Below are 27,978 nucleotides of genomic sequence, written 5' to 3' on the forward strand. Positions count from 1 at the left end.
CATCTGTTTTCTTCTTCCCCTGGGGAAAGACTTCCTTTCATCGTGGGGTGGCGTGGCCCCAGTTAAGACGTTCTCCCCTCTCCAGCTCCCCCTCCCCCCCGCCCCCGCCCCGGAGGTTCTTCGGGTCCGGCAGGGGGCGCTGCGGCCTCGCTGCTCCGAAGCCACGCCTCCTTCCTTCCATCCGATTGGTCCGGCGCATGACGACACGGGATTTTAGGTTTCGGGGGCGAGCGTCGGGCTTTCCCGAGCTGTGCTGGGCGCTCGCTCCCAGCGGCGTCCGGGTTGGGGGGGAGAGGGCAAGAGGCCTTCCGATGCCGCCGTCGCCACCGCCACCACCTCGTACTTCCTGGTTGCACCGCTTCTAGGTAAAGGAAGAAGGTCATGGAGTTGGGAGGAGGTCGAGGTGGGGGGGGGGGCGGTGCGCGCGGGTCCGAAAGTCCCCTGCCCGGGAGCGCTCTTCCCGCCTCCACCTTCGTCGGGGCTTGGGCGGGGAGGAGGAAGCGGCTGACCGCCCGCCCTTTCTCCTTCTCCTTCTCCTTCTCCTTCTCCCGGGTGGGGAGCCCTTCCCCTTCTCCTCCTCTTCCTCCTCCTCCTCCTCCTCCTCCTCCTCCTCTTCCTCCTCCTCCTCCTCCTCCTCCTCCCCCTCCCCCAGTCCCGCGTGCCCTCGCTCCTCTTCGGGCCGCTCGTGCAGCCACTACTGGAGTAGCGTCCGCCACCCCCGTGGACGTGAACGTGAACGTGTGGGGGAGGGGTGGGATTGGCCCCGAGATTGGGGGGGATGAGGGAGTCCGCGACCCGGGCTAGGCCGGAGGACGGGGGCTGTCCTGCGTGGCTCACACGCCCTCCTGGGAGTAAGCAGGGCCCTCCTTTTGGGGGGGAAGGGGAGGTGTTGTGGTGGTTAGCCGGGAGCACTGCGGAGTTAGGGTCCCGGCCCCCCAGATTTAACCTGCCACCGAACCAGAACCCTTCCTGACCTTGGGAGAAGCTAAGCTGGCGATTGTCCTTGCCGGCTTTCTCCTCTCTCCTCCCCTTACCCTTAACCTCTAGGGTCGGTGTGGAGGTTCCCCCCCTTCTTCCCCTCCCCCCCCGGTTTACCTGAGTACAGGTTTCTTAGGATTCTTGACCTCAGGCGGAGATGAAGTCGTGTGTGTGTGTGTGTGTCTGTGTGTCTGTGTGTGTGTGTGTGTGTGTCTGTGTGTGTCTGTGTGACTGTGTGACTGTATGACTGTATGACTTCTGGGGCTTCCTGGAGATGGATTGTGATGTCATCGCAGGCCCCAGGTGAGGTCAGGATTCATTTCATAAAGGGAGATGCCAGCCTCTGTGGACCCTCATTCGCAAATGGGTTTGAATCCTATCTGTTGGCTGGAGATTTCTCCCCCAATATGGTTTAAGGAAGCAGACGTTACCGTTTTGCAATTTTTACTTTTCGTGCAGAAAATCGAAATTTCCTTGACTTTATTTAAAGCAAAGTTTATATTGAACAGCTTATTGCAGTGGCTACTAGGTTCTTGACTGGACTTGTCGTTCCTACAAAAAAAAAAAGGTAAATCTGGGTAGAATGGCTGAGGGGAAAATCCGAAGTACAAATCCTTGTCTGGGAATTGAACTTGTAGTACATGCATGTGAAGAATCATTAAGAGAAATACACTTACTCAACTGTCGTTTGGGGTTCTTGCTATCCAATTTGCTCCTACATAACAATGCCATTTAACAAACATTTATTAAGTGCATATCTGCAATATAGTACAGGTACTAAGAGGAAACAGCTCCTGTTCTCTAGGAGCTTACACGTAAATTCTACTTTGGAGATATTGCTAGTTTACTTAACATGTTGACAATTAAATTGTAGATAATTGAGAATAGGTATAGAGAGCCTTAACACTTGAGATGGGGAGGAGTTTGAAGCTTATCTTTAAAGATACTGCTTTGCTTGGGAATGGCATCTATGATGTAATTTAGCTGAATTCTCATAGAAAGTGAACAGGGATGACTTTCAAAAAAATTTTCTACTAACTGCATTTGGTGGCAGAAACATTGAAGTTAAAAATTAGTTAAAATGACATATTTGGATTATTTTAGGACTTATTTGTGTTATTATCCTTGCCTCTCAAATTGGGTGATTTAGGGTTTCTTATACAGATATTTTCTCTGCAGTAAGCCTTTTCTTGCTTTCCGTAAGGCTGTGTGCATACTCCTGGGGCCTCCTGTCTGAACTGGTAATGATAATGATCCTGGTTTGTAATACTTTAAAATATGAAGGATTCAGAATTCACAAAAAGTATTTTTACTTAGACACGTTTTTCAAATACATTTGGTAACTGGAATAGGAAAGTATTTACATTTTGAACTCCTCCATGTCCTATAGCATAGCTATTCTTCCACCATTATCTTTGATCACTTCAGAATATTTTTAAAAGTAGGTGTCTTAACTCAGTGTAAGTAGTTTATTAGAGAATTCTTTGAATATGAATCTTGGGTGCCGTTTCCAGTTCTTAACTAATCTTGGCTTTTTGTAAGCTCTTGGAAATTTTATCCTTTCCTTGCCTTCTAATTTACTCTTTGTAATAGACTAGAACACCTAAAAAGTAATGGATTCTTTGCTCTCAAGGAAGTTTTTGACTTGCTATTCTTGATAGATAATAAACTTTACTTTTTTTTTGGTCAATAAAGAAATGAAGAAATGCTATACTACTTTAAACAATACAGACTTTGTTTATGTCCTTAGAGGAAGACAGACTTTGTTTATATCCCAGTTAAATGGGGTATTTGATTTGATAGGAAAATCATAAAGAAAACAGGTTATGTCAAATGATAATTGTGTTTGACACTCTAAAAGAGTCAACCATGTGAGGAAGGGTTTAAGATTTAGGAATTCAGTAGTAAAAATAAAGATGAAAGAAGAGGCTAAAATGTGTCTTTGGATCCCAGTAAACTGTTTAATCATTGATGTTTTTAGAAAAGGTTGCAAGTATGAAAATAAGTGTTGTAGGAGCTACCACCTACTTTCTTTTGTAGAGAATGAGGACAGGTGCATGCTATTTGCCTCATTTTGCCAGTGATGTTTGTGCAATGTGCTTAAATATTTTTTGTTGTTCAGTCATGTTCAACTCTGTGACCCCATTAGGGATTTTCTTGATAAAGGTACTGGAGTATCCCATTGCTTTCTCCAGCTCATTTTATAGATGAAGAAACAGTCAAACAAGGTTAAGTGACTTTCCCAGGGTTACACAACTAGCAAGTGTCTGAGGCTGTATTCCAACTGGTCTTCCTGACCCTGGACCTGGTGCTCTGTCTACTGCACCATCTAGTTGCCCATGCTTAAATATGGGCCTATGTAAATTATCCTATTTAGTGGTATTCAAATATGAAATGAAAAGAAGGGGCAACTAAATGTCAATTACAGAGCACGTTAGTTATGTTATCAAATAATTGTTTACCCTCATTACAAGTATTTTCTTAGTAGTCAGCCAAACAAAAATTGTTAGTTAACTATTAGCTAGTTAATAGAAAAGTATTATAAAATGATCTAATATGATGTGATAAGGAACAGTGATTCAGATAAGGGGGAATGTGATTCAGATATACTAAAAGTAAACTTGCATATTTTTGTAACAAGATAAATGTAGAGCCACTTTAACAACTCATCTCTTCTAGAACATTTTATTTTCCACAGTCTATTTCTGCTCTCACAGTATTTTTCACCTACGCAATGCAATTTTGGGAATGTTACACAGATTGTAGTTCTTTATAAATGTGAAAATTCAGCAATCAACTGAAGTGGCAAATGTTCTTTATCCTTTTTCATTTTGATGCAGGTAGGACATTCAAAACTGGTAAGCTAATGGTGGTTAATGAGATGGCATCTTTTTGGAGACTGAAAGCTTAATAATCAGCCTGAAGAATGTGTGTAAGATTTTAATACTACTTACGAGGGTCTGTGATATATTAAAGGTTGGGTCTTAAAATCCTTTTATTGACATAAACCAGGATATTTAATTTGTGTTTGTGTGTGATTATGAAAAATTGTGGTTCATGCATTTTATTTTGGAGAGTATTCTCATATTCTTGAACTTGCATTTTTAAAGTGAGAAGACCTTGGTTATCTTTAGAGATGTTATTCTGTATCATCTTGTAAAAATTACATATGTTTAGAATAAGATCTTGGGGGGAATTATTATGTTATAATGAATACCTTCCCTGTTAGATCATATATGATAAAGGCAAAATTCAGCAAGTATGTAATCTGAAGTCCTTTGTTAAAACACAAAAGGAAATGTATTTAAGTCATCTGGAAATTGTACTCTTGACAGTTTTCATCTTTAATAATTTATTATTTTCAATATATGTTAGTGTAATGTTATTTTACAACCCAATAATATGTGATGATTAAAAATTCAATAGTTTTATTGAATAAATACTAACTCAACAGTCTGCCATTACCAGATATGTCTTTTTAGTTTGCTCCCCACGGTTTACTTCAGACTTTTTTTGTGTAGGCTTTGAATTGTGAGAAGAGTTCTCCATCCTAAATTAACTGTTATCGGTATATCATTCTCATGCTGAATTTTGTAGCAACAATACTAACCAAGACTTAGAGTTTGTTTTGGTTGTATGAAGAGGAGCTGGAGGGGACCATGAGTCAAGGTGGACCAGAGGTTGAGGTCTAGACAAATTGATTAAGTGACGAGGGGATAAGAAGTCCAGGCTAGGAGATCTTAAGAACTGAGCTAACCATCTAAAGCAAATGTTCCTCATATTTTTCATGCGTAAATCCAAGGGTGGTCTCCATTCCTACCTCTGGCTAGAGGAAGTGAGGAAGGGGAGGTGAAGGCTGCTAAGGATCTATGTAGCTGTCGATACTATTCCTCCATCTATTCTTATAATTTCTACTAGTCATAGAGAAAAGATTCTTTTTAAACAGAGTAGAGTAGAATAACTCTCTGATTTGGTGGCAAAAGATATGTTTTCAAACCCCTCTCTGCAACTTAGTTCTAATGTGACAATTGCAAGTCATTTAACGTATAGGCCTCAGTTCCCTCATCTGTAAAGGGATTGAAATGGATCACTTCTGAAGTTCCTTCTAACTTTTAAGTCTGTGATCGCGTTGGCCTTATCCTAGAATGCTAGATATGATATGGATCCCATTCTCTCTTGATGCTTATAAGGCTGATTTTTAAGTATAAACTTCTTTATTTTTTTAGCATCTTTAAAACCCCTTGTCTCCAATGTGTTCAGTTCAATAAATATTAACATCTGTTATGTGTAAGGCACTTGCTAGGTACTGTGAATACAAAGATGAAAAATGGCATGACCTAGAAGACTGATTTCCTATTCCAGTAAAAACTTTTATTTTAGCTTGTTTCTTCCACTAGTTCTGGTCTGGATGATTCTGATTTAATTTATAAGAGGAAAACTGTCTTAACATGAGCTATCCTGAATTTCCTTTTTGCATATCCTTTTCATTGTGCCCTTGTCCTGTCCTCTGGGACCAATTGGAACAAGCCTAAATGCTCTTCCATGGAGTCTTGAAAGCAGTTATTGAATCCCTAAGTCTTTTCTCTTCCATTCTAAACATTATATGTCATGATTTCAGGGTCCTCTCCACCTTTGTTACTTTTCTTCTGGAAAGTCTCCAGATACGTTCTTCCAAAAGTGTGGTGCCCAGAATGGTTTCAGATGTGATTTGACTCTGGTAGAGTACATAGCAGGAATATTGCCTCCCTACATCTGGGATGCTTTTCTCTCCCTCTGTCTCTCTGTCTCCCCCTCTTTCCCCATCTCCATCCTCTCCTTCTCTCTGAACTTGACAGACAAGAATGTTTTCCAATACAAAGAAAAATAGGAAACAGTGATTTTACACCACATTGAACTTTTTAGGTATATAATTCAAATTTATTGTGGGTATGTTACTCTGCTAGTTATTTGCATTCTCCACTAAACATCTTTCTGTTTTCTTTTGTGCATTTTTAAAATAGTTAATTGAAGACATTATCCATGCTTGGAAATGTATACTTTGTTTTATACCTGTAATCCAAAACCTATAATCCAAGTGCTAGGAGACATGCTTTATTGTCTTTTTGAGTTGTATTTGGTTATTGCCTCAATCACACTTTCAATTTTATTTTCTTTTATTATGTTATAGGTTTTATATAAATGGTTCTGGTTCTGTTCATTTCACTCTGTATCAGTTCCATGACCTTCCTATAAAATAATTGCTCAGGTGTTCTCTAGTTTATAGGCACCCACTGTGTTTCCAGTCTTTTGCTATCGTAAAAAATACTATTAAATAATTTTTTACATATGTCTCCTTTCTGTCTGTAATTGATCTCTTTGGGGTGTAGTCTAGTAATTGTACCAATGGGCCAAAGGAATATGTATAGGTTAGTAACTTCCAAATTGCTCTCCAGAATAGTTGGACCAATTCACATCTTCATTAATAATGTATTAGTGTGCTTATCCCATACCCCTCCAAGAGTTTGTCATTGTCCTTTGTCATCTTTGCCAATCTGATGGATTCTGAGGTAAAACCTCAAAATTGTTCAAATTTGCATTTTTATAATTTGCCTTTTTTTCTTTTGAGCCATGTATCTATTTGTGGAATGGCTCTTGTTTTGTATTTGGACCAATTCCTTATATATCTTGGATAACTGAACTTTATCAGTTAATCATTTACCAATTAAGTTTCTTTTCTAATTCTTATTGTATTGGTGGGGGGGGTGGGGGTGGGTTTGTACAGAAACTTTTCCATTTTATGTAATTAGAATCGTCCACTTTATCTCCTGTGATCGTATTTTGCCCTTGTTTGGTCTGTCTCTAACTATAGCTGCAAAATATATTTCCTTCCCAGCTCTTCTAATTAATTTGTTTGAAATGTAGTTTTTATTGATTTGAAGCTTGCTATGGCAATATAGTATGACATTGGCCTAAGTCTGTTTTCTACCAGACTGCTTTCTTTTTTTTTTCCAGTAGTTCTTAATGAAAGCTGAGTTCTTGCCCCAGTGTTTGTAGTCTTTGGGTTTATCAAACTCTATTCAGCTACATTCCTTTGCTTCTGGATTTAATGTATCTAATTTGTTCCATTGACTCCCATTTTTAGGCAGTACTAAATTGTTTTGTTGGTTAATTTTTTTTTTAGTATATATTGGATTTTTTTAATGTTTTTTTCCCAATTGCATGTAAAAACAGTTTTTAACATTTGTTTTGGTTTTTTTGAGTTCCAAAATTCTCTCCTTTCCTCCCTCCCTGAAATGGTAAGCAATTTGATATAGATTATACTTGTGCAATCATGCAAAGCATGTTTCCATATTAGTCATGTTGAGAAAGAAAACAGACAAAAAACCCCCCACAAAAAATAAAGTGCAAAATAGTATGCTTCAATCTTCATTCAGACTTCATCAGTTCTTTCTCCGAAGGTGAATAGGATTTTTCATTATGAAGCCTTTAGGGTTTTCCTAGATCATTGTATTGCTGAGAATTATTAAGTAATTCACAGTTGACCATCATACAGTATTGCTGTTACAGTGTTCTCCTGTTCACTTCAGTTTGCATCAGTTCATGTAAATCTTCCCAGGTTTTTCAGAAATCAGCTTTGTTGTCATTTCTTATAGCACAATAGTATTTCATTACAATCATATACTTCAACTTGTTTAGGTATTTCTTGAATTAATTTCAATTCTTTGCCACAATAAAAAGCTACTATAAATTTTTGTTCAAATAAGTCTTTTCCCTTTTTTTTTTATCTCTGTGATACAGACCAGTAGTGGTATTGCTTGATCAAAGGGTGCATAGTGCCTTTTGCTGCCTGGTTGATCTTGATGGTAACTATGATTTTGAATCCTAACCCTGATATTCAGTGATTTAACTGTCAGCTTTGTATGATCTTTGAATTTGATAAATTTGTTCAAGCGTGGAGATCTTGTTGGAAGTTCATATCAAATCATTAATGATTATTTTTTGGGTTTGGCTGAAAAATTCAGCTAATTCTCAATTTATCAAATTGTATTTCTCAATCTTTTCTATCATTTTATCATTAGAGAATTTGTCAGATACTTTGGGAAAATATTGAAAAATTAAGAATTTTATTAATAAGAAAATGTTAAAAGGAAATGAGGTTATTCTGGCAACTTGTTCATTCTTTTTGTAATGTAATTTTTAATGGAAAACAGAGATGGTCATACATCAATTGAAAGTTACAACTCATTTTTGGAAAATTGTTTATAAATTTTTAACCCCCTATTTATACAAGGCTTTATATAAAGATTACAAAATACTCTTATCCTTTATCATCTTTGGTTCTTACACTTACCTTATTCATTAGGCAATGTAAATACAATTATATACATTTCTGCAACGAGAAAGCAATTTCAAAGAGTAAATTAAGTGCTTTGCCAACAATTATGCAGCTATGAAGTGACACCTAGGACTTGGACCCAAAATGGTACTAGGTTTGTACAAACCCTATTGAAGACTTGCTAAGTGTTTATTTTTTTAGGGTAGTAACTGTCTTTCTGAAAAAGGCTCATTTGGTAAGTTAATTTGAATTAAATGTGATGAATGTTTGATGCTTTTGTATATTCATCATAAACAATTTCCAGAGCTGACCAAGACTCTTTTAGCCTTGGATGTGCCCTCTTGTAAAGTTCAGGAGCAGAAGTTTCTTCAGATTTCATGTTTATTTCATTGGAGTCTCATTCTTCCCTTTTGGGGACAAGGAAGAAACAGAAGTCACAGAGAAGAGAAAGTAAGGGAAATGAAAGATGAAATATTGCCCTTGAGAAATGGCCCCTTTATCTCAGTCTAGGGGGAAAAGGATATTTACTGGAGGTTATATATTAGGAGGGAGTGGTCATCTGAGTATAAGTGTCTTTTCTGAAAACTGGAAAGTAGAAATACGATCTCCAGGAGAGAATGATATACTCTTGCTTCCTATTCAGCAACTCCTTATGTATGCCAACTGATCATTTCCTTTTACCTCCCACATCCACCTCCCAGTAGTGAATGCCAGTGTAAAGATCAGAGCCACTCAGATGATACTATCTTCAGGTTGGTTGGTGGTCACATCGTATGTTGATTGGGGAAACAATCTTTAGATCAATAGACATGAAGAGATAAGGATAGGCACTTTTTAGGGTCATTTTCACTCTAAAGTTCTTCATCGTTTCCCATAACCCTCTGTTTTGGGGGACTCATTTACTTGAATAATGCAGCCTCTGGATGAAGATACAACAAGGGTTTAGTCTCTTTTTTCTTTGTCATGCCTTTTATTCCAATTACTAACCTTTGCCTTTCTCTACCTCTAAGACAAGGACTTCCTACCGTTCACCAAGGAAGGGTTCTTTAGAAGTCTTGTTTCAAAAAGCCTGTGCAGCTTCCTGCTTAATTTCCTCACAAGGATCTTTTCCCCCACCCAAAAGGGATTATTCCAAATAAACCCCATATGACTGTGTGGTTATGACTTACTTTTAATTTTCAAGGGCCTTGGCAACTTGTTTCTGATATAGGCATGATAGTTTTTTTTGTGATATTGTCTACTCTTATAGGTTCATATATTTAGAGCTGGAAGGCACTTTAGCAGACCTGCATTTCAATTTCATCTTATATATGAGAAAATTGAGTTATAGAGAGCTTGTGACTTGCTTACAGTCCTGCAGTTAGTGCCAGAACCAGGATTTAAATCCTACTCCTCTAATGCAAAATTTAGTGATTTTGAGAGTATACAGTAGTTGCAAATTGTTTTCCAGAATAGTCAGGCCACTTCTTAACTTCACCAACCAGTCCATTGATGTACCTGGCTTCCCAAAGCCTCTCCAACGATTATTTTTCTTTTTTTTTTTTCATCTCTGCAAAATCTGATGGTTGTAAGTGTAACTGGAGTTTTTTGAATTTTGTGTTTTTCTTAACTATTTGGTGCATTTTGTATGATTATTGAAAGTTCGCCTTTTTTTGATACTGCCTATCTATAGTCTTGATTGGAAAATGTCTTCTGCCCTGATTTATTTGTATCATTTCCATGCAGATATGAGGTCTGCATGGAATCATCAGGATTAAAAATCACAAATTTTTGCAAAGATTTTTCCCACTTAATTGTGTCTTTTCTATTTCTTACTGCATTGATGTTTATGTAGAAATTTTTCCATTTTAGGTAAAAAAAATGTTTTTTCCACTTGCACTACTTTTTTTTTTTTTTTTAAGAAAATTTCCTATGCATCTTGTCATAATTGTGGTTTTTGAAATGTTTTTTGATGTTGTGGTATAAGTGATAGGACTCCAAAATGAAGTCACTTATTAAATGGTCCTAAAAACATAAGTCAATGACAAGCCTGTATGTAACCATTGCCTTGACTCATTCTAATCCTTTGTCAGAATAAATAAAGAAAAGAATAATGATTACAGCTTCTGATTGGACAAGACTCCTGCTTCTGGAATTTCAGATTGTAGAGTCAGACCCTTATCCCAATTTTTCATCCTGATTAGGAAGCTCCTTCACCCATGCAAACTGGGGAATTTCCCCACCATATCTGACTGATTAGGAATGCCATCTCCCGTGTATGCTATGGATTGATTGATTACCTGTTCTCAACCAAGCTTGTCTTTAAGATAGAAAACTTTACTGCACAGAACATCCCTCTCTCCGAGCTCCCCTGCTCCATCTTGCCCCGGTATGGGTCTCCTTCATGTGAGTGACCCTGGCCCTGTGTCACCATTTAGTATGTGCTTTCCCTACTTGCTGGTATTGCAGAATAATAAAGTTTGTGCTCACACTAGCTTTCTGAGTACCAGTTTTTTATAAACCTCTAACCTGAGCCGTGAAGTCAAAATAAAGCACATCTTTTTAATGATTTACTCTAGAATTGTATCAAGAATTAAAAGACAAGCGCACTGGTCTATATTTGGAACATTTTATACTCTTCCCTTAAAAAAATATTTGTCATTCTTCAGTTCTGTACTACCTCTGTTGTTTTGCATAACCTTTCAAAGATCACTGGTAGTTGTTTAGAGATTATGTTAACATGCCATTTTTCAGGACTGAATGATTTAGTTCATATGCCAGATAACATGAAATCATTATGCACAACTCTTAAAATCTTCCCAGTTAGATTGGGTATATTAGTTAATATAGCATGGCTCTCATTTACCTTTCCAGTCTTACTATATTTTAATTCCTTTCATGTGCTCTGTTTCAGTACACTCATTTCATGTCTTTGCGTATGTTATGCATTCCTCCTCACCTCTACCTTCTTAGAATCTCTACCTAGCGTTCTTCAAAGAATAGCTGTAGTGAAACCTCTTTCACAGGATCTTTCATGATTGGCCCAGTTATTAAAGCTCTCTTCCTCTTGAATTTAATGTAACTTAATGTGTACTCTGTATTTACTTATATGTCTGACATCAGTAGAATGAAGAGAGGCGATAATTGGCTGTTTAGGGTTACCAGTGTTCTCAAATTGCATTGCCACATCTAATGGCCTTTTCTCATTCCTCATGCCCCCTGACCTCACTGCAACTTTGACACTCTTGATAACCCTCTTCTCCTTTACTCTCTCTTTTCTCCAAGTTTTCAGAACACTGCTCTCTCTTAAGTTATAGTCTCTAACTACTCAGTCTCTTTTACTGGATCTTCATGGGGGTAAGTGCTGTGAGTGTGTCAAGGCTCTCTGCTAGACTATGTTGTCTTCTCCCTTTATACAATTTCACATGATCTAACCAGCTTCTATGAATTCATTTATCATCTCTATGCAAATGATTCTCAAATCTGTTTAACCTTAATCACTCTTGTGACTTCCAGTGTTCCATCTCCAGCTGCCTACTGGTCATCTTAAATTAGGTGTCCAGTAGTTGTCTTAAACTTAATATGTCCATAGTTGACTCGTTATTCCCCCCCATATCCTCTCTTTTATTCCTCTTGATGGCATCACCATTCTTTTAGTTACCCAGACTTAGATGACTGTGCATTTAAAAATGTTAGAATGAACCATCCACTTTTTTTGTCTTCCTTACCAATAATAGCTCCATTGATTGGTTGTTGTCCTTTGTTCTTCAAGAGGACCAAAATGACCTGTTAGAGTCAAGTTAATAATGTGTCTGATCAGACCATTACAAGCTTGGAATGCTATACCACAGGTCAGGCACAAATAGTCCATATCAACATTTGGGATGGATTCTTTAAATTTGCTCATCTTGCATTTCTTTTGAGCTTCTTCAATTCTACTTTGCTCATAGAGAACAGCACCTTCTCTGACAAGGACATGCTATACTGGGTGGTCCTATGCCGGTGTCTTCCAAGTCACATAATCCCAAAGTTCTTAAGAGAGACCTTGAGAGTGTCCTTATATCCCTTTTTCTGACCACCACGGGAATGCTTGTTCTTCATAAAATAGTCTTTTTGGCAAGTATGCATTTGGCATTTGAACAATGTGGGCAGCCCATCAGAGAGTTGTGTTCTTTGCGGTAGAATTTGAATGCTTGGCAGTTCAGTTCAAGAAAGGACCTCAGCAACCTTATCCTGCCAAGAGATCTTCAGAATCTTCCTAAGACAATTCAGAAGTGATTCAATATCCTGGCATGGCACTGGCATACTATGCAGGTTTCACAGACATACAACAATGAAGGGTCAGCACAACGGCTCTGTAGACCTTCAGTTTGGTAGTCAGTCTAATTTAATACCTCTTCTCTCCCACACTTTCCTTCAGAGCCTCTCAAGCCTTAAGCTAGGTTTGGCAGTGCATGTGTAAACCTCTTTTTCAATGTGTACCTCACTGGAAAATATACTGCCAAGGTAAGTGAAGTTATCCACAGTATTCAAAACTTCTCCATTTGCTGTAACCAATGACTCCATGTATCGATGGTGTGGTGCTGGCCAGTGGAGCATCTGTGTTTTCTTGGTATTAATTGTTAGGCCAAAATTAGCACAAGCAGCAGAGAATTGATCATACTTTGTTGCATCTCAGCTTCAGAGGCTGCTTTGAGTGCACAATCATCTGCAAATCAAAAAATCATGCACCAACGCTTTCTCTACTTTAGTGTTGGCTTTGTAGCCTTTTCAAGTTGAAGAATTTACCATCAGCGTGGTAGTTGACCTTGATGCCACGTACTTAGTCCTCTTTGAAGGTGTGTGACAACATCACTGAAAACATGCTAAAAAGCATGGGAGTAAGTCTTGTTTAACTCCATTGGTGACTGGGAAAGTGTGAGAGCGTTGTTCATTATCCGGAACCCAGAAAAGCATACCATCATGAAATTAACTTATAGTGCTGATGAATTTCTCTTGGGCAACCAAATTTTGACATAATTTTCCATAAGCCCTGACTGACAGTATCAAAGGCCTTGGTCAGATCTGTAAAGATTGTGTACAGACCTCTGTTCCGCTCCTGGAGTTATCAGGCAACAAACACCATACTGACTGTAACTCAGTCCTTTCTGAAGCCACACTCAGGTAGATGACCATCTTCCAGGTGAAGGATCAGCCTATTAAGGAGCACTCTGGCAAGAACTTTGCCAGCAATGACTAAGAGAGACAACCCCTCCTTCCTACCCCAATTGTCACAGGACTGTCTATTTCTTTTACTTTTATAGAGATGGACAATGGAGGCATCCTTGAATTTGGTGGGGGGGAGGGGAGAGGAGATAATCTCCTCTTGCCATATAACCCTGTAAAATTTCAGTCAGCTTTTCTATAAGTAGTGGACCCCCCACCCCCTCCCCTTTTAAATCTCAACTGGAATAGAATCAGCTGCTTTGCCACATGAAAGGAACCTAATGGCATTCAAAACGTCTTCTTCAGTTGGAGGGTTAGCTGGGGAGAGATTGATTTCAATCTGTGGTAAAATTTGGTCAATGGATTCAGCATTGATTGATGATGGTCTGTTGCAAACACCAGGGAAGTGTTCAGCCCATCTCTCTAGGATTATGTCCTATCACTAATCAATGTGACTCCATCAGCACAGAGTAGTTGAGATTGTACCATAGGTCTTTGGCCCATAAATAGCCTTCAGGGCATCATAAAAGTGCTTTGGATTGTTACTATCAGTATAAAACTGAATATCATCTGCCTTCTTACTGAGCTAAGAAGCCTGCATCTTTCTAAACTTCACTTGTACTCTACTTTTGATGGAATTAAATGCTGCCTTCTTAGAGATGGGATGTACTGTTCTGCTAAACCCTGTGGAGTTCTCATTTTTCATTTAGTAGCTTCTGAATTTCTCCATCATTTTCATCAATTCAGGCTTGATGTTTGTAAGTGTTCTGACCCAGTTGAGCAGATGCAGCACTGTACACCAAATCTTTTGATTTAAATCTTTTAAAGTTGCCCACTGCTTTTCTGCTCCACTGTTGCCAACTGTGTATGGGCTCACCTTTCACTGCAGCCACTACAGAAAAAAACACGTATCTGGCTCTGACTTCAGTAAGCTGACTTTCATTTGCAAGCCTTATTTCATCCAGGGCTTCTATTTGGATGAGATACCTGCTGAGTACTCTTGCAACAAGAGCTGTTCATCTTTTAGATCTACTGGATTTTGTGTTGTCTGTAAGTGGTTTGCACAGTCCACATACCAGGGGTGAGCGGAATCATCTTTGCAGAAGTTTTTATACTATTTTTTGTGTTTTGACTGTAGGGTGGGATCCCCACCTGCCTTAGTAATCAGGCCAGGGTTGAGTAAGCAGACAGTTTTTAGGGTACCTTTTCTAGCTCCTTCCTCATACTAGTTGGTGAGCAGTGCAGTCCTTAAAAAGCTTCTCAGACACCCAGGGGCTGCCAAATTCTACTGCTGCTTCCAGTGAGATGATCCTATAGCCTAGGCTGTCTATGTGCAAGGTTGTGACTACTGCTCCCAGTGTATACTTCTTTGTCACTTGCCTGTTGCCACAGGACTTTGAGATAGGCAAAAATGGTAGTAAAGTGATAGGGGTGATGTCTTTTGATTCATGTGTAGATTGGATTTAAGTGAGGAAGAATTATATGAAGTTATCAGCCTCTCTTTTTGAGACTCATCATAGTGTAGTGGCAGGATGTAGCAGTGGCAGTGAATGTCCTTTGCATCTTTAATGTCAAATGAAGCTCTAAGTGCTTCCCAGCTCCTTCTTCAGCTACTTTCATGAGTTTTGGAACAAATTATTTTCATCCACTCATTCCACTGGGGAAGTCTTCACATGCTTAGAGTAGACACCCTCCTAAGTGATAGATTTGAGAGTCCTCAGTTACCCTCAACTTGGTTTAGCCTATCTGCTGAAGTGGTTTACCCGAGTGTGGCCACTGTGCATGCTGCATCTTCTTAAAACCACAGAGGAGAGTTAGGTGGATCCAGTGGATACCACAGGTAGAAAGCAGCCCTGAAAAGAGCTTAGCAGCCCTCACACCATAGGTACTAGTCTTTGCTAAACACACCTACACCCCAATATTTTCATTAGAAACTGAGAAAAAGAAAGGGGAGAAAATGTAGCAGATAAGCTGCATTAAGCAGATGAATTTGCACAGTGGCCATGTCAAAAATGTATGCTTTTCTCTGTCCATTCTTATGTTACAAGATAAGGTAATACTTCATCATAGATCTTCTAAAGACGTTATTGGTCATTGGCATCGATCAATTCTTAAATATTTTAAAGTTGTTTTTCTTTACATTATTGTTATCCTTGCAGAAATCACCCTGCATACTTTATATACCACTCAAGATTCTTTGAAAGCATCTGTCATTTCTTAGTTGTGATAATAACTCAGTAAATTTGCCTACCACAATTTGTTTAACTTCTCCCCAGTTGTCTAAGAAGTATTCTAAGGCATCTTCTTATAGTCAGGTTCTTTTCTTTCCCCTCTTAAAAACCTCACAACAGAACCAACCCATCCCCATGGCTTATGTTTTTCTTTTTTAACTCTCTTAATAACCTTTGAGGACTTTAAGGTTCTAAAGGGACAATTGTTTCTTTTATCCTTTTTATAAAATATTTACACTACATCATATAATTGCTTCCATTTGCTCAGTTTTACATTTCTGTGTTTCTCTGGATTCTTGTTTGTATTTCAGAAGGTTCTTTTTTTTTTCTTCTAGTAGGTTTATTCTTTGCAGGGTAAGTTATTGTTTGCTGTGAGTCTATGTCTTTTGCTTTTTGGAAAATATTGTATTCTAGGAGTTCTTCATTTATAATAGAAGTTGTCAGTTTTTGTATGATACTGACTGTGGCTCCTTAATGTTTGAATTTCCCCTTTCTGAATGTTTTGTAATATTTCTCTTTAATGTAGGAGTTCTGGATTTTGACTGTGCCATTCCTGGGACATTTCCCTTTGGTGCTTTTTCAGTAACAGAACAGTCTATTCTTTTACAGAAGTTCTATGGGTTGTGGGTTCAGAGCTATGTGTATGTGCATCTTTCTACTCCGCCATCTTGGCTCCGCCCCCACAGTCTATTCTTTTGATGTTCATTTTTCTGTCTGGTTCTGTTAGACATGGGCAGTTTTCATTTCTTAATAGTTGAAATATAATGTCAAGGCTGCTTTTAAAAAAAAATAGACATAAATTTTCAGGGAGTCCAGTGATTATTAATTTCTTTTCCTTGGCCTTTCCCCCCACTTTTCCCATTTTTATGGTCTTTATTTTGTTTTAATGTTTCTTATTGTCTTATTGAAATCATTGATTTCTATTTGGTCTGTTCTGGTTTTCAGAGACTGTTACTTGGTAAGGTAAGGTTTGCCATTTTGTATTTCAAGGTATTCTTCCAATTCTTTATTTCAAAGTTTTTATACTTTTTTGATGTCTTTAAAAGGTGAGAGACTTTTTAAACACTTCCTTGGACATTTTTCAGAGCAGAACTGCCCCAGCCTTGCAGCTTAACTGATTAAGTTCACAGGATCTAATCATTTGAAAGAAAGATCAGGTTTATTAGACACAGTAAGAGGAATTTGTGCATGTCTTTTCATATCTATGTTGATGGCCACCTTATATATTGTATTTAGTAAGCCTTATTGTGTGCAGGTATAAGACTTTGCTTTAATAGCTTTTAAGTCATCTTATCTAGTCTAGGACTAAATCAATTTTAGCCGCAACAGAACTTTGGGGATTCCTGGAAGTATCTCTAATAACAAGGCAAGTTGAACCTAACCCTGGGAAGAGGGACTGGAAAGCTTGCTTTACCCTTTAGCATTAGGCAACAAATCTGGACAGTATATGGCCCAGTCTTTGAGCCAATATTTAATTGCTCCTAGCCACACTGGAATTTCTAGGCTCTGTCAATAGATTTGCAACTTGCTAAACGTGTTAAATTCGGTACTTTCTTTAATATTTGTTTTGTTTTACTGTCTAAAGGAGTCTGTTGTCCATGAGATTACAAGCATCTCAAATCACCCCCACCTCCGAAATGTTTGATGAGACATCCTTCTGTTCATTTTGAGTGCTTGACCAGAATTGGTCAATGAAATTCATCTGCCTGAATGGCTAGTAGGAAGATCAGCAGATCCTTAGAAATGAGAAACAAGGTTAGAGATGCTTTTAAAAAAACAACAGGTTCCCTGTTGTAGGAACAGAGCTCCTCTCAGGCGTCTGTTGGTCAGTGAGATTTGAGAACAGATTCTCTACTATGCAAGTAACATCAAAAATCTAACTGGAAAAATTGGGAACCTTAGAATAAGCAGTGGAGCAAATAAAAATGACTTTTCCAGGAAAAGTCAGCATTAGCATCTCATCCACTAGAGAAATGAAACGTTCAAATTCTTGGACAAAATAAATTTGGTAAATTAAAAAAAGGATCATTTAGTGTTTAAATTAAGAGTGCATTCAATGTTGGTTTTTAGTGTGTGGTATGAATGCTGCCAGCAACAGAAATGTTTGTTTCGTGTCTTTTCTGTGAATCTATGTTATTCGTTTAGTAAGGAGGAGATTGATCCTTCACAGAACCGAAGCCAATTTAAAAGTCCTTTCCAGGGGAGAAAAGAGGGAGAAAAAACGTTTTGAACTTTGAGGTTTCTTTAGATAAACTTAGCACTCTTGCAGCTATTGCCCTCTCCCGGTTGGAAAGAAAGAGGCTTGTTTAAATTGTGTTGAGCAAAGGAGTTTCTTTGGGAGAAGGGAAAGGGCAAGTAATTGGGGGTTGAAAAAGGCAAAATTTCATTTTAAGAATGTTTTACTACTCTAACCACTCTGAGCCTCACAATGGTGTGGCAGAATTTAATTGCCTGGTAAAGCAAAATCATCTTAAAGGACTTAGAACCTACAGTTTCTTCAGTAAGAAACCAAACTGTAAAAATTTTATGTGGCAAAATGAGAAACTGCAAATAAATTTGAGGAGTTCAGCTCTGATCCCCTAGAAAGCAACTTACTCTCAATTTGAGGTGCATAAGAAAACTGTTAACAAAAGATATTGAATGGAATAAAAGAGAAATTAGGTCTGAAAGCAATCTGAAAGAAGTGTAAGGTTAAGAAATTAATAGTATTAGGAAGAAAAAGAAATAGAATGAGTGACTCTTCATTCAAATAGGGACAATACAAGGTCCTCATTTTTTTTTTTCCAGCTATCGAATCTCCAGTAAAGACCAACTTAAAAAAAAATCCAGGAAAGAAGAACACTCAGGATTGTAGAAAGTGCATGAAAGTTTAAGGAATCTTTTAGACCTCATTGAAATGAGAGGAGATTGCCAGACCAGTTAAGCTGTGAATTACACTTGGAGAAATGCTTCTTTCTTCTGAGTTGGAATTAGTTTTGAAATGTGTAATATTTTTAAACTTAATTTCACAGATTTTGATATTCTTATGAATGTGAAAAAGTTGTTGGAATCAAGTAGCAGCTATTAAAATTGAACAGTTTTAAATTTGGGTTTATATTGGGTTTGTTAAATTAAGTGGGGACAATAATTATTCAAAGCATAATAAATCTGTGCTGTGAATGGTAACTGCTGATGCCATACCTATGTGCCTGTGAGTACAAAAGCAATAAGTGATAATTGCTCCATACTGGTTTTTTAATACAGCCAGTATTGATAAATAGAATGTTTTGTGATGTAACTGGTTTGGAGATGCATAAAATTGGATTATAATAGTAATGAATTTTGTGTTAATATCTTAAATCTATAAGACTTGTGCTTTGTTTATAGTTTTCTTGCCTCTGTGATTTTAGAAATCATTGTATAGAAGTGTTGTTGATTTAAAGAATGAGACTTAACTGTGTGATGCATTTGTATCATTAGGATTAGCTCCTCTCTTGATCTGAATGTTGTGATTTATGAATTTTGAACAATAACTACTTAGTAGGGATCTAAATCCCATCCCCTACAGGAAACTCATCTGCGTGAATAAAATAGGAAGATCAGTAGATCCTCAAGAATGAGAATTGGAATCCTCAGGAATGCTTTTAAAAATAACAACCAACCCCCCCCTCTTTATTCCAGTGCCTTCCCTCTATTAATTATTTCCTATTTATCCTGTATTAATTTGCTTTGTATATATTTGTTTGCATGTTGTCTCCCCTATTAGATTTTAAGCTCCTTGAGGGCAAGGACTGTCTTTGCCTCTTTTTTAGGACAGTGCCTGGCACATAGTAGGCACTCAAATGTTTGTGTGTGTTCATCCTTCGTTGCTGAAGAAGACTGCCATCAGAGATAATAACATGACTTGCACTTGATTTTGTTTTGAGTGAGGGAGGGCTGTGCAGGTCACCAGCCTCACTTCTCCTCCAGATCCATCTGAATCCAGATGACTGGAGATGACCCAGGATGAGGCAATAGGGGTTAAGTGACTTGCCCAAGGTCACACAGCTAGTGAGTATCAAGTGTCTGAGGTGAGATTTGAACTCAGGTCCTTCTGACTCTTGCACTGGTGTTCTATCCACTGCACCACTTAGTTGCTCCCCTCAAATGTTTATTGAATTAAAGACAGTACAGCAGACTTTGTTAAGTTGGAAATATTCTCAGAATGCATAGTTTGGAAACTGAAGCTCTGCAGAGACTACAAATATTTGGAAGTAATTTAAAATATAAAATAGGCTGTTGGAACTGTATTTAAATGATGCCTTTGGAATTGTCAAACTTTATTAAATTGTTAAATCATAATTAGACATAAATCACAAATAGATCTAAATCACAGCTAGACTGATCTGATATATTGGGGCTTTGCATAGCCCCAGGCAATTGTCTGCTGAACTTTTCTCTTGGACTTGAGGACATTCTAGTACGGGCAGTACTGTGAAGGCCTCTTCTGGAGTGAATGTCAGCTTATTTGCCCAAAACTCGGTTCAGTTTTGGGCAGGACACAGTTAAACTTTGTCATTTTGTTTTGTAGACTGCATGAAACCTGTGCAGAAGGATTTCTTAGGAGTACAATTCAAGGCCATCCTGTGAATAGTTAGACATTTTAGAAAAAGGAGATCTAGGCTGTCTCTAGCTTTTCTCATCATCCCTCAGAACAATTATGGCAATCTTCTTCAGCTGTTAGCCTGTCTATGAGGTTTGTTTTGCTTAAAGTGATCATTATCACTCAACTCCAGTGCTTGAGCAAATGGGGGAATTGGTGTTAATTGGAATTGCTCTTGTAATATAAAGTTTTTAGTTGATAATATTTCTTTAAAAGCCCAATAGTATTTTTCTGTTGACCTCAATATATGGGCACGTAAAAGGTTGGGAAATCAAACCTAATTGACAGGCATCTGAATGTCTTAAATGGATAGGACATTGGACTTAGAGTCTGGAAGACCTGAACTCAAATTCTGTCATAAAACTTAACTGGCTTTGTGACTATGGTCAAGTTACTTAATAGTAGCTAGCATTTATATAGTACTTCACAGTTTGTGAAGCTCTTTATATTAATTTACTTAACTTCTCAGCCTTAGTTTCTTCATCTATAAAATAAGGATGATAAAAGTATACTTCATAGAGTTGAAAGGATTGTGTGAGGTGATATGTAAAGCACTATAGAAATGCAAGTTAAGGCAAAAAGTTGTATTTGTGGTGGGTCTTTTGTCATTATACAAATTGATTTTATTTATATGACTAAATGTTAAAATGGTGAATGTGTTTTTGTTATAAAAAATATATTTTTAGGATGAATTGAAGTTTACCTGCTGCTAACACAGACTCCCAAAGAATCATCAAGGAAATTGTCAAAAGACTTGTAATCACTGCCAACCACCAAAATGGTATAGAAAGCCATGATCTTCAGTACTGAATTCATGTGTATGTAGTGCCAATGCGATATTCATAGTGCCTACCGTGGCCATGAATATCCTGACACAATTCTGAATTGTGAAATACCACAGACTCTCCACATGGAAGGCAGAACCAGAAAGAACATTTAGTCAAACACCAGAAAGCCAAATCCATCATAATAACAAAAATCTATGCACAATAACAATGCAGAGAACAACACGATCCCCAAGCTGTCCGCCTGCTAGGCTTCCCACAAATCAGCTCCATTAAACAAATCATAAATAGGCCCTCTTAAAACAAAATCACAAACAAGCTCTTTCACTCACACCAGCCAGCAACCTGCATCCTTCCTACCTCTGATTGCTCTCAAGACTGACTTCTCTCAACTCTGCTCTAGCTCTGCCTCTTCCTTCTCTCCCTTACCGTTCCACCCATTCTGTAAACTCTTCCCACCACAGGCTACATGTGACTGACTCATGTGACCCAGGCAAGTCATATGGGCCTATTAACGAATGAGAAAGATCTCCCCATTTTAAATTAACATTGCAGTATACTATACTGCAAATGAACGTTTATCCCAGCATGCCCCTGTGGAGATTGAGGCAGAAGCCCAAGACTGGACTTGATTAGTGATTTCTCCCTTTTTCATATTAGAAGACCTGTCACGCCAGGGCAGAGAGACTGTGCCATGTGGTAGTGTATTAGGTGGTGTAGAAGTAGCTGGGGGTGGGGGATGAAGGAAGAGCCAGTGAATAGAGAACCCTGGTTCTGGAGTCAGGAAGGACCTGAATTCAAATTTGGCCTCCTTTACCAGCTGTGTGACTTTGAGCCAAGGCAACTTAACTTCTGCTTGCCTTATTTTCCTCAACTGTAAAATGAGATTAACCATAGCACCTTACCTCAGAGTTGTGAGGATGAAATGAGAGGCTTGGTGCTCTATCTTAACTGCTCTGGGTGGGTGTACCTTACTAAATAGGATATAGGAGAAGTAAAAGGGGTAGGCTAGGGGAATATCTCACTCTCACCTGTCATCTAGACATCTGCTCTCTCTCAATCAAAAGCAGAGTAGTTCTTCCCTTCACTTAATTTTATCCTTTAAAAGGTGGAGGAACTGACAAGTAGAAAGTGTACTCAGTAGCTGATTCTCAATAACAAGAGAGGAGGAACTGTTTCTGTGGGGGAGTCTTGGAGGAGGTGATTACACTTTCACCGAATCTATGATAGAAGTCTGACGTGTAACCTCCATTTGGAAAAGCAGATGTAAAAAGGTTCCGAGGAAGGGTTAGTAAGATTCCCAATAACATTCTGTGGATGAGGTTAGCCAGAAGAAAGGCACAACTTGGTCAAGGATGAAATTGTAAAGACCTGAAGAGAGACAATTTCAGTAGGGGGAAAAGTTGAAATTATCTGAAGAGACATTATATGGGTGCATGGGAAGCTCATGAACCAATTTAATGTAACAAAATACCTTCATAACAGAAGTTCTTCACCTGCAACTCATAGATCTGTGAATAGATTTCAGGTGGCATATGAATTTGGAAAGGAAAAAAAAATGATATCTTTCTTCTTAGTAACTTTTGATTGAAATGTAGCCTTTCCTTCACTTATTTACAGACACCATTCTGTGAAGGTGCCCATAGGTCTAACCCTATTGCCATAGGGTATTGTGAAACAAAAATGGTTCACAAGTCCTGATGTAGGAAGCCAGACCAGGCAACAGAAGATAAATACAAGAGCTTTTGTCACCAAAGCTAAAACTCAGAATGAGGCAGAATCAGTGAAGGAAAGGTAAGGAAGACCAGGCTGCTTTTGTTTGTCGTTTTTAGTTGTATTGCACAATTAGCTACAGCTGTGAAGGGGCAGGACATTTGCTTGAAGGGGCAATACCTGATGAGGAAAATAGGAAGAGCTGCTCAAGTCTTGTTTTGCTTGTGGTTTTCCTCCACCCTTCAAAGAGAGAATGACCTTTGTCCTTGACATAACAAAAATAGCTAATGAAGAGTTGGTAACCAAGATAAGTCAGAGAGTGAAAAAGCACCTTGTTGCTTTTGATGATGAGGTTACCTGGGCCAGATAAAGTACTTCTCTGGTGCTAGAAGAACTGGTAGATGTGGTGAAGACATTTTTAGTCATGTTTTTAAGTTCCTAAAATAGGGAGAATTGGTACAAGGTTGAAGGATAGATGTTTTTCTCATTTTTCGAAAAAGAGAACAAACTATAGTTTGATTTCTGTAAACATTTGGCAATGAATCATTAAAGAAGGTGGACATGTTGAAAGGAAATCATTGATCAGAGCACCAGTAGGCCCGCATCAAGAAAACAGCCATGCCAGACTCATCTGATTTACTTTTTTTCTGCTATAGATCATTTACCTAGATTTCAACAAAGCTTTTTGGTAATATATCATGCTGTTTTTATGGAGAGGCTCACAGATGGAACTTAAACAATAAGACAGTTTAGTTGGGTTCAGAGCTTGTTAAATAGCTTGAATTAAAGGTTCAATATGATAAAAATAGGTGGCATTAATTACCACTGTAAGATTTGCAAAGAGATTTACACTTGTTAACTCAGTAGAGCCTCACAACAACTCTGTGAGGTAGGTGGTATTCTCATTTTATAGATGAGGAAATTGAGGCACAGAGAGGTTGTGAGTTGCCCAGGCTTACATGGCTAGTAGGTCTCTGAGATAGGATTCCAACTGAGGACTTCCTGACTCTAATAACTGTGCTCTAGTTACTGTTTTGAGTTCCAAATTCTATCCTCCGTCTCTCTGTTGCTCCCTCCCTGAGATGGTAAGCAGTTAGATAAAGGTTATACATGGGCAGTTTTGCAAAACATTTCTGTATTAGTCATTTTGTACAAGAAACTTGAATAAAGGAAAAAGAATGAAAGAAAGGGAAAAATAGCATGCTTCAGCATGCATTCAAACAATATTATTTCTTTCTCTGGAGGTAGATAGCATGCTTCATCATTAGTCCTTTGGGATTGTCTTGAATCATTGTATTGCTTCATTGAACAATATTGGTGTTACTGTGTACAGTGTTTCCCTGGTTCTTTTTAGGTAAGGTACTGACTCTTTTCCACAGGACTTTTTGTACCATACCCTGACATGTCATCTCCCTTTTAAATGTTGTCTTTACCCATTGGAACATAATCTTCTGAAGGTAGGGACTGTCTTTGTTCTTCTCTTTGTATTTCCAACTTATAGCACAATGCTTGGCACATAGTAAACTCTTAATAAATATTTGGCTGGATGACTGGGGAGCAAGTCAAACCCCTCATTTTATAGATGAGGAAACTGAACCTTAAAAAAGTTAATGGTAGCTCTCATGCCTATAATCCCTACTATGAGAAAAACTGATGAATTTTGTGAGCTCTGAAATTCTGAGTTGCATCGAGCTTAAATTAAGTGATCAGATTTTTGCACTAAGTTTGGTGCCAGTAAGATGAACCCCTGAAACCTAGAGACCATTGTCAGGCTACCTAAGGAAAGACCGATGAGCCCAGCTCGGAAAGAGCAGGTCAGATTTCTTGTTTCTGGGTCAGGCTTGTTAATGACTGCTGCACTTCTAGGGAGACCCAAGCTCAAGACCAAAAAAAGTTAAGTGGCTTTATTTTTTAAGAGATCGTGGGTAACAAGAAGGAACATAAATGCTCAAAGAATCACAAGTCAGGTGGTTTATTATTGGCATGCTAGTGTATGTGTATGTGGCTCCCTTACCCTTCAGACCTACGGTCCTAAAAAGTGCATTTAAAAGACATATTGTCAGTGGCTAGAGCATACAGAAGGCATTGTACCCCAGTCAAGAGATCAGATTTTCTGGATCTCTCTCCCTTATCTGATATTCCAGGCAGATTCACAGGGACTAAGAGAGAGGGCAACCCAAGGAATAGTCAGTGAGCAGGTGGTCAAAACTGTGAACTCCTTTCCGCTTCATCTCCCTCCATAAACCGTAAGGATGTAATGTTTGGTCACCTTACATGTGATTTACATGAAGTTTGCTGAACTGGCAGTTTAACTTTGCATTCTTAACATTATAGTTGACCAAGCTAATTGTTTTGGGAATTTAGGAACTTCTTGGTATAAAGGCCAGTCAGTAAGTGGTCACCCATAGAGTAACTTTTGTCAGCTAAGGCCTAGCAATGGGCAATAGGTCAGTTCTCACACTCATTTAAAGTCACAAAAGAAAGTAGACATACCATTTGGGTCTGCTTTTAAGTGTGGGTTGGACTAGATGATTGAACTGAGGTCCTTTTTCACAGTCTATGAAAGATGATAACGTGGATTATTAACCATTTTTTAAACTAAATTTTAAACTAAGAACACAGTACTTGGGACAATGTCAAATACCACTTTACCCAGCAAACACTTGTCTCCTTGGCAAATGAGATAGGCAGCCATGAACAAGTTGATTAGAATATGAACTAATATTTAGGTTAATTTTGGAAGATGGTGGATCATTATGAAACTGTCTCAAAACAGTGAAAAATAGATGAGCCAAAATGAAAGTAAGGCTACAATAAGGATTTTTGAACTTGTTTGTTTCATGGACCTTTTTTTACAGTTGAATGAAGCCTATATCCTATTCCCCTTTCAGAATGAGAATGAATGCTTATTGTATTTATTGCAAAGGAATTCATTTACATCAAAATAAAAATGTAATTGGCTTTTTTTTCCCTCCTCATTCCAACTTTGTAAGACCCCCTGAAGTTTTTCCATGAACTCCTTAACTCCAGGTTAAGAACCCTTGGTCACACTCTAGGCATGCAATAGTTGCTTAAGGCATATATTTCCAAGAGTATTATAGAAGAAACTGGGCAGTTACAAACAAGGATAAAATGTTTTTAGTTTTTTTGGTAAGCAGGTATTTTGAGTAGTGAGTGAGTGGCTTTTGCAAAAAATGGTGCAACAGACCTGAAAGGACCTTCAGTGGCTATATCAAGGGTAACTTTTAGTCAAAGAGTAGAATGAGACAGGCTCTTTTTCACCAGAGGAAAGAAAAGACAGAATAAACAAATGAACAGCTCCTGGGTCTTAGAGGAATTCTACTAACCCCTCTGTACACATTCTTCTGAGGCTAACTTAGAATGAATGTATTCACAGTTACCTGGGGTTTTCTTACCCTCGATGGGTGCATTCAAAAAGGGCTTCATCTCCCACTGACTTCCTGAGTATGAAATGCTATAAAATTCAACATTTGTGAGCCATCTAAGAATAAAAAGATGAACAACATAGTCTTCAGCCTTTTTTGGTGGGGAAGAGAGACAAGGTCATCATTATGACTATTAGGTACTGTGGGAAATAACTTCAGGACTTAATGTTAGTTTTTGTAGGACTTTATACTGTGAAAAATAATTTTCTTTTTATCCTCAGAATCTATCAGAGGAGGAGTTGCTTTAAAAATTTTTGTTGAAATGAAGCCAATAATAATAGTAATCCATCCTCCTTCAAGAAATCTTCCTTAACCCTGGTGCCAGTTTATTTTGCCGCTGATAGTTGTCTATACAAGTCACCATTCTTTAGTAAATGGAAGCAAGAATCACAAGAAATAACAGTAGACAAGGACCAAGATGTTCAAGTAATTTTTCTTCCTAGATTTTCTAGTAAAAATATTAGGGGAAAGGAATGAAACATCATGAGATCATAAAATTAGAGTTACCCATAGGTATGATAGGTATTTTCTTTTTTGATCCTCTAATTTGTTTATGATACAACTTGTCATATTGAGGTCATTTCCATTTGGAATCTATTGTGTACGAGTTGTTGGTTCCAGCCTTATTTATGCTAGACTGCTTTCCATTCTTCCAGAAAGTTTGTTGAATCTATGTGTCCTTTTCCCCAGTAGTTGGGGTTTTGGGGTTTGTTTGACATAACTATGTTACTTTATTATGTTGTGTTCTTGAGCTGTTTTACTCATTGAATTCTTATTTTTTAACCAGTAGTAAATCATTTAGATGCTAACAGCCTTATGGTTTGAGACGATAAAACTAGGCACCCTTCTCATTTTTGTTCCTTTATTTTCTTTTTGATCTTTTGGTGTTCTAGATCAGAGTCAGTTTCATGGCCAGTGAGGTAAGAATGGCTTTTATGGTTTAAAATGAAATTTTATTGTATTTAAGAAACCAAAACTATTTTTAGCTTGTAGAAAGAACAGACATAGGGTTGCATTTGACCTCTGACAGTAGTTTGCTGACACCAACTCTGCATGAATTTATTGTTATTTTTTTAAGCTTTAGAAATCCTTAATCCTGAATTCATAATCCTTTGGTAGTTTGCTATGGAACTGAATATGTAAAGTAGTTTAAGTACTATTAATTTTATTACATTGACATGGCCTGTTGTTTTCATTTTAGTCATGTGACACCTTTGTGACTCTTTGTGACACCTTTTGGGGCTTTCTTGGCAAAGATACTGGAGTGGTTTGCCATTTCCTTCTCCAGCTTATTTTACAGATGAGGAAACTGAGGCAAACAAGGTTTAGTGACTTGCCCAAGGTCACACAGCTGATAAATGACTGAGGCCATATTTGAATACAGAAAGAGAAGTCTTCCTGACTCCAGGCCTGGTACGCCACACTGTGCCACTTAGCTACTCACTGACATGGCCTACTTAATTACAACAAACATTTCTCCAGTTATTTGGGTTTATTCCTATAGAGGGCTTTTTAGTTGTGTTTGTGTAGTTCGTGTGTGTGTCTTGGTTGTGTTTGTCCATTGTTCTCAAAGAGGACCATAACATCAGATGGTGACATGACTTGCAGTTGACTTTGATTTGAGTGAGGGGGGCTGTTCAAGGTCACCAAACTCACTTCCTTCTCCTGAGCCATCTGGGTCCAGTGGCCTGATATTCATCAGGAT

At 38.1% G+C, this 27,978-nt stretch overlaps 1 protein-coding gene across 3 annotated transcripts in view; it reads left to right on the forward strand.

The window, feature by feature from the left end:
* The first annotated feature begins 246 nt into the window (after nt 1-246).
* The window catches only part of FBXO34 (F-box protein 34), a 41,740-nt gene continuing 14,008 nt past the window's right edge, over nt 247-27,978 (forward strand). For all 3 annotated transcript variants that reach the window (XM_072629284.1, XM_072629286.1, XM_072629285.1), the window contains exon 1: nt 247-365. The gene's annotated coding sequence lies outside the window, so the exon portion shown is untranslated. The remainder of the gene's footprint in view (nt 366-27,978) is intronic.

The sequence above is a fragment of the Notamacropus eugenii genome, chromosome 1, assembly GCF_028372415.1.
Source record: "Notamacropus eugenii isolate mMacEug1 chromosome 1, mMacEug1.pri_v2, whole genome shotgun sequence".
Classification (NCBI taxonomy): domain Eukaryota; kingdom Metazoa; phylum Chordata; class Mammalia; order Diprotodontia; family Macropodidae; genus Notamacropus; species Notamacropus eugenii.